At 39.1% G+C, this 11,449-nt stretch overlaps 1 long non-coding RNA gene across 1 annotated transcript; it reads right to left on the bottom strand.

Moving 5' to 3' along the window:
- Positions 1 to 2,754: 2,754 nt before the first annotated feature.
- LOC127530311 (uncharacterized) lies at positions 2,755 to 6,504 on the bottom strand. The gene is made up of 3 exons (XR_007936863.1): positions 6,253 to 6,504; positions 5,122 to 5,222; positions 2,755 to 3,429 (listed from the first exon to the last, which is right to left on the bottom strand). It is a non-coding gene; the product is annotated as an uncharacterized LOC127530311 (long non-coding RNA).
- Between the last annotated feature and the right edge of the window lie 4,945 nt (positions 6,505 to 11,449).

Consider the following 11,449-nt stretch of genomic DNA (forward strand, 5'->3'; position numbering starts at 1 on the left):
TTTTAATGGAATATCTCCATAGGGGTACAGAGGAACATTTCCAGCAACCATCACTCCTGTGTTCTAATGCTACATTGTGTTAGCTAATGGTGCTGAAAGGCTAACTGATGATTAGAAAACCCTTGTACATTTATGTTAGCACATGAATAAAAGTGTGACTTTTCACTGAAAACATGAAACTGTCCAGGTGACCCCAAACTTTTGAGCAGTAGTGTATATATGTATTTATTTCATTGCTTTACTGTCACCCTGTTGACTCAGAAAATAAAGGTCACTGTTCAAACAAGTTGTAAAGAGGTTGTATTTTAACACAAGCTTTGTTTTTTCCCCCCTAAATCTACCCACATGACTTTTGTGTGAAACCAAAACATCTGAAACCACCTTTTCCAAGGTTCAGATATGTGTGTAGATGCCCAGTATATTTTAAAAATGAACTCTGCAGAGCTTTGACCACAAGGGATGAATTAATATTAAGTAGGTTTGTTTTAAATAGGTGTTTTGAAGGAAGACACTGGCACAACATGGCTGCATCTCATAACTGAAGCCTGGCAAAAGCCTGTTCCAGTGTTTGGGATCCTCAACTCTACCGAGGACCAAGTTCTTTGATGAGCGAATTTTCAAGAATGTCTGTTTATTCTCAGCATTCTCTCACATACAAGGCTGGGACCATTTCAGTTACACAGACCTGCGCTCTCACTACACTATCCTATTGTGTTTCCTCTGAATGTTGGGGAGGAGTTATGTCACATTCTTGTCTTTACCTACCTTCCCGGTACTGTACAGACTGACAGCTGATGGTGGTAAAGAATCATACCAATGAATTAGCAAATGCAACTGAACTGAATAATATGACAATCATCGTCTCTGTTGTGTTTAATTTGTCCGTTTTACTATTGGCCCTGCCTTCCCCCATGTTCACACTTCCTCGTACCCCTTCATCCTGTGGATTTTTCCAGTCACCACGAGAGTTTCACACAATCCCACTCACCTGCTCCTCCTTCACAAATCACTTCTAGCAGCCATTTCCACCTCGCTGTCAGAGCTTTCCAGCTTGCACTTTCTACCTGCCCTGTTCCTGTCAACCAGCGTGAAAGTAAGCAGGATCTTCTCTCCAACACTTATTTTTTCCTTTCTTCACACAACTCCCATCCCATTTTTGTGTATGTGCCAGTTTGCAGTGTTATAGTTCCTTTAAGTTTTTTTCCCCACGAGCAAGACTCTGGAATGAATTTTCAAGCAAAAATGTCTGCCAGCAAAGCATAATATTTTAAATGAAGTCTCCTAGGCAGATAAGAGCAGTATTTTCAATGAGATAAACACACAAACGGTCTGGGCAAAGATGGAAACAGGGGCAATTCTTTTCCTCCACAGTTAGTACACTTGGTCTTGAGCCATCCAGGGCCTGGGAATACTGATCTTAAAATAAACATGCCCAGATTGTGTCCGTCTGTAAATTTTGGCTCAGACATCAGTGACTGGGTGTCATGGGTGGAAGCTCGACTCCAGAGCAGCTTCTGTCTCATATCTGTCTGAAAGCCTGTCACATTTGTCTAACTAACCATCCTGTTCAGCTAGAAAAGGAAACAGCATTTTGTGGTTAAGACAGCCCCTTGTTTTGTCCTTAACATCAACATAAGTTCATACGATCATGTTGAGTGGATATAATGATGTGCTGTTGTGGTTCGAATGTCTCTGTTTGATCCCAGTTCATGTTGTTAGCATGTCAGGTGTCCTGGAATGGGCCAAAACTGAACCCCAAATTTATTCTGATGGTGTATGAGTGCATTAATGACTGAATAAAAAGGCCTGAAGTCTGGGCACCACACACAACCAACAATGACCCTGTAGAGGGCAACACACACAGAACTGGCATCCACCGTTTTTCAGTCAAAACATTTTTGTATTTGGTTATAGTTGTTGTTCCTCTACAGATGTATTTACCAGCACAACTACCTCCCTTTTAACCAGACCAACCAAAAAGCGTTTACACTGATTTTGCAGCAATTTGGGAGTTGGTATTACTGTGATTGGAAAGTGAAAAGAGGGTCTAAACGCATCTGTTTTTTAATTATAATAAAGAATGTTTGGACATGCTTGTAGTAGTTTAACAGTGGATTCAGTTGAAGTTCTTCTACAGAATTTCAAAATTAAAAAAAGAAAACACCATGAAAGCTTCTGGAAAAAAGGGGTCCAAGCTGCTGAACAATACAAGACTGATCCAAACCCTGTAGACAGAAACTGAAGTCTGCATGGACGCAGTATAAGGACTCAACTAGGTGAGAGCCCTGAGAAGAAATAGATCACTCTTGTGTCATTAGGTCCGAGCACTGACGGTGCCTAGGACGTTATTGAAATGCAAGGAATTATTAGGGTTTATCTTAACCTGAGCATTCACATTATTGAGGTAAATTTACATAAATCATGATATTCTTAACTGGAATATTTCTGACATTAATCTTTTTTTGTGCTGATAAACAACAATAACCCGACTTTCACATATTTATTGTCTGTGATTGTGAGACTAAATTCCTCCACATTCTGGAACTTTGACTGCAACAGCTGTAGGAATAAATAAAAGTAAAATCTGTTCATTTCCACATTTATTTATTCTTAATATCTCAGACTGAATGCACCCCAAAATGAAACATGGACTGAATTTAACACTCATGTATCCATGGCAACGCTAAAGTTTCAGCTTCTTACCAAAGTTCACAACACAAGTAAAGATTTTTTTAATGTAAAACTTCGGGGATGACAGCTAACCAAAAGTATTCTGATCAATACTTCATGATCAATATCAGGACAGATGTTACAACTCCAGCTGTTCCACCAGACTGCAGTTATTCACAGAGAAATTAAAACATCACATTCCTCATAAAAACTAAATGGGACTTTTATTAAATAAAGTGTTGGTGAATAAACAGTGTATTTAAATGAGGAGACGTGACACTTCCACAGCATGGATCACCATCAACTGGATCTGCTGTTGATTCAGAGCTGAATGTCAGAATGAAGTGAGATAGAAAAGCTGCTTTGAGCTGCAACATTACGGTCTGACAATCCAACACCATCACACTTTTCATCTGCTTGTTTTGCTCCAACATGCTGTGAAGTTCAGTTTTTACCTGAATCAATACAGGGATTCTATTTCCAACCAAGACTGGAATAAAAATTAGAACGTTCTGAGGTTATTAATGCAACTAGATCCTTTCAGATGGAAGGATTTACTTCCAAGTTCTAATTCAAGTTTCAGTTGGAGCACTTTGCATTCACAAAGAAAAACAGCGATACCTTCGTAGCAACATTTAATAATCGCCTCAGTTTGTTCCTGAGCATCTGAACCTTAAATCCAGTGAGAGGACCATCCACAGAGAACTTCAAGACCTTCCATCGGCTGGACCAGATGTGGCATCATCTCCCTCTGAACATCTGGACGACAGGAGAAAAGACAGAAATCAAACACAGATCACGGAAATACAATTTATTCACTTTCATCATTTGATAAAAGTAGCATGAACTTTTTAAAAACTGGACAACATCAGTAATGAAAGTAAATGTTTTGATCTCGTGTTGAAGTGAAATTTAAAGTCAATTTTAATGACAGTTCATCCTGAGAGGAGTGAGAATGGAGCTTTTCTTTCCTTTTTAGAATATTCCCTCAAAATATTCTGCTTGTTATTGGCTTTAGAAGCATTTTTCTTGACTTATTTATTTTTAGATACCTCAGATTGATGCACTTTGCTGGTTTGCAGATAATTTCATGTACAATAACAATCAAGATCTTCTATTCTAACATATTTTGCCAAAAAACTGCAAACCTTCTCAACCATCTCTCAGTCTGCAAAATTCCAGCTGCGACAAAGAATTATCTGATGTAGTCATTATTAGAATCTTTACTGAACCAGACCTGGAATTAATAAAAAAAAAAAAAAAACGGAATATGGATATGATTTTCTCTGATGGGACCACGAAAACTGCATACAATAAAGTAAATCTCTGCTGCATTGCACACATACTACACTTTTGTGTAACTCTGGATGTCAGAGTAAAGGCAGACAGATCCACCGATCAGCCACAACATTCTGACCACTGACAGCTGAAGACAACAACATCCATCATCTTGTTCTAATGCAACGTTCTGCTGGGAAACCTTGACGTTCATGTGGATGTTTGACACGTACCACCACCGGAACACTGTAGGACAAACAACCCCCCAGTCTCCATGGCAACAGCAGTCCTTGATGCCAGCTGCCACCCTCAGCAGGACAAACTAAAACTGCTCAGGAGTGGTCCGAGGAACACGACAGAGCTCAGCTGTTCACCTGGGTTCCACACTCCCCACATGCAGATCTGATTGAGCATCTGTGCGATGGTCCAGGATCAGCCTGGTCTAGGTAGGACCCACCCTGCAACCCACAGGACATCCTCAGAGGAGTTTTAGCAGCATAAAGGGACCAACACAGTATTAGACAGGCGGTCATAATGTTATACTGTTATATTGCCATGCAGATTATGTGATCGGTAAATGTTACCATCAATTATAACATCCACACTGATCAGGGGAAAAAAACAACTATCAGTTCATTCAGAAACTGTGGGGTTAAACCTCAAAACACAGACTTCAACAGCAGTTTGTTTAAAAGCAGAACACCAGTCGGTTTTCACTAAAGAAGCTTTCAGAGCAATAATTAAATGACAGTTTTGTTCTCATTAATTTCAGTCAGCCAAAATGATGCATGCACACACCAGGAAAAGATTTTTTTAAATAAATGTTTCATTTGTATCAGTACTTTCATCACATCACCATAACTCTGTGTCCTGTTATACCATGTTTTCCCAACAGATGGCATTACCCTCATGAATGGAGCATCAGCGGGTGACGTCTACAACACAACAGAAATGTCTGGAAGCCAGTGGCCTCCATTTGAGCACCTCTGGTAATTGTAGAGGCCGAAGATAACTTTTATTTATCTCATGATGTCTAAATAAATTTGGTGTTAAAATATTTATGCAATTTTTTTCTTTTCCTGAAGTGTGTTAACATTATTTTTGGCTGACTCTGTATGATGGGTTTCTGACAGGTCACCAGTCAACATCTTTTTATAATAATGACAAACATACCTGCATTCTACAGGAGGGATTTTCCTCACGTGCAGGTAAAGATGTGTGAGGAGCTTAGAGATGACAGGAGCAGGAGTCATCCTCACTAATTCAGCTTCCACCTAGAAACAGAAAGACCACAAACAAACACACTGATAGACTCTGAAATGTTCAACCTCACAGCCTTAAAATATCTGTTTAGGAAGTGTTGTTTCTAAATTCTGCTGAAAGCACTGACACACATTCTCTTAGAAGGTTGTGTCAAAAGCAGCCTGTCCTCTGAGCTACTGAGAAATCTTCCTGAACAAAGTTTCGACGTGTGAATCGGCTCAACAAAAACTAAAGCCTCAGTCAGAGATAACAGGTATCGCAAATTATAAACTATTTTCTTTGTTAACTCAGACTATTTGCTTCAACCTCACATAAAAAGAGGAGTTTAACTCGTCAGGTGCCTGAATATGAACGGCTTGTGCAGTTCGAGATCCACAAGTAGGATGCTTCAACTCATGTTTTACTAAAACCTACATGCAATAATTATAAAATACAATGGCTGGCTGTTAGTTTATTCACTATTAATCTCACTTTATATACTAGATTGAATTTGAGCAGTGGAAGAGAAGGAATTTAATGAAATTATGGCGATTCAGAGAGGTAATGTTGCGCAATGTTTAGTTAAGCGTGGTTTAATTCAAACCAGCTGAATGTTAAACTTCAATTCAATTCAATTTAATTTATATAGAACCAATTACAGTCAAATTGTCTCAAGATGCTTTACGGAATCCATATGCCTGACCCCCAGAGCAAGCCGCAAGGCGTCAGTGGCAAGGAAAACACCCTTTTAACAGCGAAAAAAACCTTGGCCAGAACCCGCCAACAAAGGGGCAGAACTTTAGTGCAGCTGAACGGGTTAAAGCACAATAACTTTTTTAAAAGCTAAAATACACAGCAGAGAAATACAGGTTGAGAAGTTCATTTTAACAATGACGGACAGCTGAGGCAGCAACTAACACAGGTGTTCAGCGGTAAGTTAGCCACCTGTGCTAATTAGCCCGCTAGCTAACTTAGCCGCTTAGCTAGCTAACGCAGCCGCTTAGCTAGCTAACGCGTCTGGACCAACTACTGAAAGTTGGTTAGAAGTATTTATCTTCTTACCGTGTCTTACTCCAAAAACAAGGTCAACAGCAGCCAGAGATGCTGCCAGACAAGCTGGCTGTCTTCCACACATGTCTATGCTAACGTTCCATCCACCTGGAGACTCGGATCATAACGTAACAACAAACCATTACCCACAATTCCAAGCGTCAGCCTCAGACTAAATGAATCCAGCTGCTCACACGAAAACTAAAGCAAATAAAAATGTCAAGCCACCGTGGAGTGGTCAGGTTTTCCTGGGAGATTGTGTCACACATGGAAATGCCTCCAAAGAATTGGTGAGCACCATGAGTTAGACGAACATCCGGTCAGTTGACTATATATATAGCTGGATTGCTTCATTAAATTTGTAAGCAGGTTTGACCTACTGCAGTGTCAGTTCCCCACCGCATCAGCACGATTATCACTGAAATAAAGTGCCAGTGGGACACTTCATGTCAACGGACGTGGCATGAAACAAGTGACGCTTCATGATACTTCTACACTTCTACTACTTCCGACTTTCCTACTGTCTCTACACTTCTACTTCCTACTGTGTCTCGATTCGATCATGAAGTAAGTGACACTTAATGACCAACGGACGTGGCATGAAGTGGAGGAAGACTGGCCAACTCCCGGCAGCAGAGGAGGAGTAGGTGGCGGGTGCAACGGGAAACGAAACGCTGTAGTAGGTCGAACCTGTGAGGTTGGGGTATCTCATTTTTTTCTAAACATATCATTTAATTTTTTTCTAATTTGATTTATTCTTTATTTTAGTTATTTTTTTAAAATCTGTATTTACTTACTTGGAAACATCCAGCGGTTCTGACTGTTTCTGAAATGGAGCTCAATCACTTTTTGAAAATGCTTCAATCACGATTGCAGCTTGAGAGCTTTTTCTATTTCTGCAGTTTTATGGATCTCATCACACATCAGTCACGTAAACTAACCACGCTTTTGGAAGCACACGAATTTTGCTGATTCTGTAGGCGACGGTAGATCACACACTGACACTTCAGCTCCACCTGAAGACCAGTGTCTTCCACAGTCCCACGTCCTGCCATCAACAGCTCCACTCATGTTTGTCTTTAACTGGGTGCAGATTTACCTTTGTTACAGTGCAAATTATCTGCTGATGGATAATTTTCACTGGAACAAAAGTAAATCTGTGGAACAAATCCAGCTCGAAACATGAAGTCAAATGACAGACACAGACTGTGACGTAATGGCTCACGTACTCCCTTTGTGTCAGCTCACGGCTTTTTCTTGTCGGTGGCCGAGTGGTTAATACTGCGCGCTTAAGACTCGAAGGTCGTCGAATCGAATCCTGTCGCGTCCAATTTTAGATGACAACGGTAGTCTGTGACCTCCTGTGAGGCTCAGCTTTGCTCAACTGACTTGCCGTTAATGACACCATTTCGATGGCATGTCTCACAGTTTTGCACCAAAGCACCATGTCAAATTCCTCCTTAGTGTAATGTGGTACATTTAGTTAATACAACTGTCAGTGGAGACGCTGGTTCACATTCATGGAATGTTTAGAAAACCTAAATGTGATTTTTGTTTTTCAATACCCGTTTCAGACCCGAAAATTCATTTACCAGATCAGTCGTGATGGTCCTCTGATACCCGAGGCTTCAACACATGCGCGGTAGCTCATGAAGCAATCGTATCGAGCCACTGTGCCGACGCTTGATTTGGTCATGTGACTCGTGACGTTTGAATCACGTCAGTGACGTTTGAAGCACTCAACTGCTTCGAATCACCTGATTGGTTCGGTTTGTTTTGTGAATCACTCGGCGGGATTGAGTGTGTTCCGGGATAGGAGATCCCAGAGTGTCGTTTATTTGACTGACTTTCCGCAGAGTAGGTTGGTTTTGTTGCTGCCGTTCGTTGCTTTGACAGTTAGTAGTGTATAGCTAGCTAGCTAGCATTCACAGCTAGCATTCATAGATAGATAGATAGATAGATAGATAGATAGATAGATAGATAGATAGATAGATAGATAGATAGATAGATAGATAGATCTGCAGCAGGAGCCAATCAGGAAAAGGTCCTGTGTATGGCATAATTTCCATTTGCTGCCTGATATCAAGGTAACTACGACTGTTAAAAAAAACGAAAAGAGTGGAAAGAAGATCTAAAGATGGCCATAACATCAGAGGACTGGGAACTGATTTGCACCAAAGCCCACACTCAATCAATCAATACCTGATTTAAATTGCTATAATACAAATGGTTGTTGAGAACATATGTAACATAGTTAAAAAGTTCAGGTTAAATCCAGCTAAATGGGACAACTACGCCGCCTGCTGTCAGAAAGAATTCCCTGCATGTGTAATAGTAGCAAAGGATTATGGGTAATCCTCAGAGCGACGGAGGATTTATGAAGAGGTAACATGTCTAAAAATGTCTATTTGCAAAACAATGCTAACTACGTTCATAACTATGTAGAAGTTTAGCTGGCTTTAATTGGTTACTTTTGTGTGTCCTAGAATCATTTCACCATGTGTTTTTGAAGCTGACTGTGCGTTTGGATGTGTTTTATCGTTGTAAAAAAATTCTACTGCGTAGCTAGCTACCGCTAACACGATGCCGTCTTTCTGGACAGAGCACATACTGTCGCCCACGAGATGATGACTTACTAAACTCCATGTCCTTTGTTATGAACGCAGGTATGTTCGTGTGTCCCTCTATAATGTGATGTTAGTTATTATTGTTATTGTTGGATGGTAGAAATATGCCAATGAGTTATATTCGCCGGTTTTTATTAATTGTATTTTGTACTGTGTTAGCTGTTGTGAATCTATGAAATATAAAAAAAAGGGGTAACAGTCCAGGAAAATTTGTATTATTATAATAATTTCTTGTAATTTTCCCTCAAATAATCAAGAGGACACTTTCTGTTTTCATGAGTTTATTTTATTGTCTTACCTAAATTTAATCCACTATACGATCACTACGATCATTTATGTATTGTACTGAGTGTAAAGAGATATGAATGGGTAATCCTCAGAGCAACGGAGGATTTATGAAGAGAGCACATACTGTCGCCCACGAGATGATGACTTACTAAACTCCATGTCCTTTGTTATGAACGCAGAAAAGGGAATAAACCTGCTGTTGCCACCAGCCTGACCAGCTCCTGATCGTCATTTTAGAAAGGAAGACATCTCACAGGGGTTACATTGGAGTCATTCCATCTCATTTCAACAAATCTGAGGAAATTTTGTTGCATGACCTCCTCTGATCATCTCCAAACTTTTTTTTTAACTATCCCAACATAAGAATAGATTACTTGCAAAGTTTTAACATCATATGATTGCTATTTGCTAAGTTATAAAATATTTAAATCCCTATTTTTCCACTCGGAAATTGATATTTTAGGTAGAAAGGCTTGATTTAGGAAGATAATACTGGGAACTGACTGATGATATAGACTTACAAGTGATCTGAAGGGTTCAAACACCTTAACAATAGAGCAGGAAAAAAAATTTGGAATGAATATACCCATTTCTCTGTGGTACAGGGCAATTTAAAAATTTGGCGAAAATGGCATTTTTCAAGAATTTAGGCATTTTTTTCACAAATTTTAATAAGTAACAAGGTTCATATGTTATAAAAATCTCAAAGTACCTTAAAAGTTCTCTCTAACCTAAAAATATCCAAGAGCTAGCTAGTCTCCTTAGACCTCAAAACGATGCCTATTTATGAAACAGACTGAAAAACACCATACATATATTGGCACAGAAACCAATGTGGGACATGGAGTAGAAACATGAAACTTTGTCTGTATAACAATAAACATCCGAATAATTGATATCTGAAGTATCAACATTGTTTCTTGAATCCTTCATGGCCAATTTAACCAAGAAATGCACTATGTTTTATAGGCGTTTTTTTAGGAATTCTAACTAATATATTGCAGTTAAAATGAGTTATATTGCCTTAGGTCCCATGTAAAACATGTAATTTGTCCCCAACTTATCACACCACTATTTCTGTCCTTTGAACTGCTTGAATTTCTCTGAAATCAGGCCATCATCTGCACCAGATATGTGGTACTGTCCACCACGGCGTGTTGAAGGAGCAGTGATTGGACAGAGGATGTGGGCTGTAGGCACCCACACTACGTCATCCTTTCTAGGCCATGTGAACTTCTTGCTGGGACCTTTTGGGTGCATGAATTTCACTTGCAAATCTTCAAATTCAGCTGATAAGTCAAATACGATACCGAGGCTGTCCTGAGAATGCAGTCTGGGAGTGATGCCATTTCTTCTTATTCAGTTACTGTATGAAAGAAAAAACAATGTCTATATAATAATTAACTTCAGATATGCCCTTTGTAACTTATACTACGATGCTGATGCTTCAGATTCATCTTTCATCTTTAGTTGGTCAAGTAAATGGTTCCTAAAAACAAAAACGAGGATCAAAATGTATAGTAAATTGATTCAGCAGTTGCTCATCTTTGGCACAAGAAACAAATATGAAAGTAAGTTCACACATACTTCACACATACTAGTTCCTCCAAAAAAAATTTGAACCGCGTACCATGTATCCCACATGCACTTTTTAATGCCTAAAGTTAGGCTATTTTGGGTCTACACCTGAGTTCAACAGCCTATAAATCAATAAATAAGCTTTATTTTAATGTTTTAAAACTTTTACCTTATGCAACTTTCATTAGTAAAGAAGAAAATTCATTCTTTCAATGTCTTTTCACAAGAATAAGTCCTAAAATAGAGGCATGAAAAACCCAAAATAAAGTCGCCCATGAAATAATAAGGATATTTTGGGAAATTCCACAGTCCAGTATTTTTTTATTTTCATTCATTTCTATACTTTTCTCACCAGAAGGGTAAAAGTTTTGGAAGGGGAAAAAATTCTGACCATGTAAAAGGAGTATAAATTGCTTTTTTTAGTAGTTTAAAACCCTAAAATCATAGGCGAGGATTAAGTTTGGACTGACTATGGGTATTAGATTAGATCATTACTGCTTATACTGTATGTTTATAACCATAATACTTTGCATTTGTTCATAAAATTACCCAAATAAAGCCCAAAAAATTTTTTGGGAGGATCTGAGAAAGTGGTGCAACAAGCATTTGTTGAATTGACATGGAATGACTCATTGGTGCCGTGACCCGACCACGTCGGACCGGGTGGATGTCTTCACTGCATCGATTTGGAGCTGCATATCTTTTGTTTTCATGTT

This window comes from Acanthochromis polyacanthus, chromosome 16 (assembly GCF_021347895.1).
Source record: "Acanthochromis polyacanthus isolate Apoly-LR-REF ecotype Palm Island chromosome 16, KAUST_Apoly_ChrSc, whole genome shotgun sequence".
Lineage (NCBI taxonomy): Eukaryota > Metazoa > Chordata > Actinopteri > Pomacentridae > Acanthochromis > Acanthochromis polyacanthus.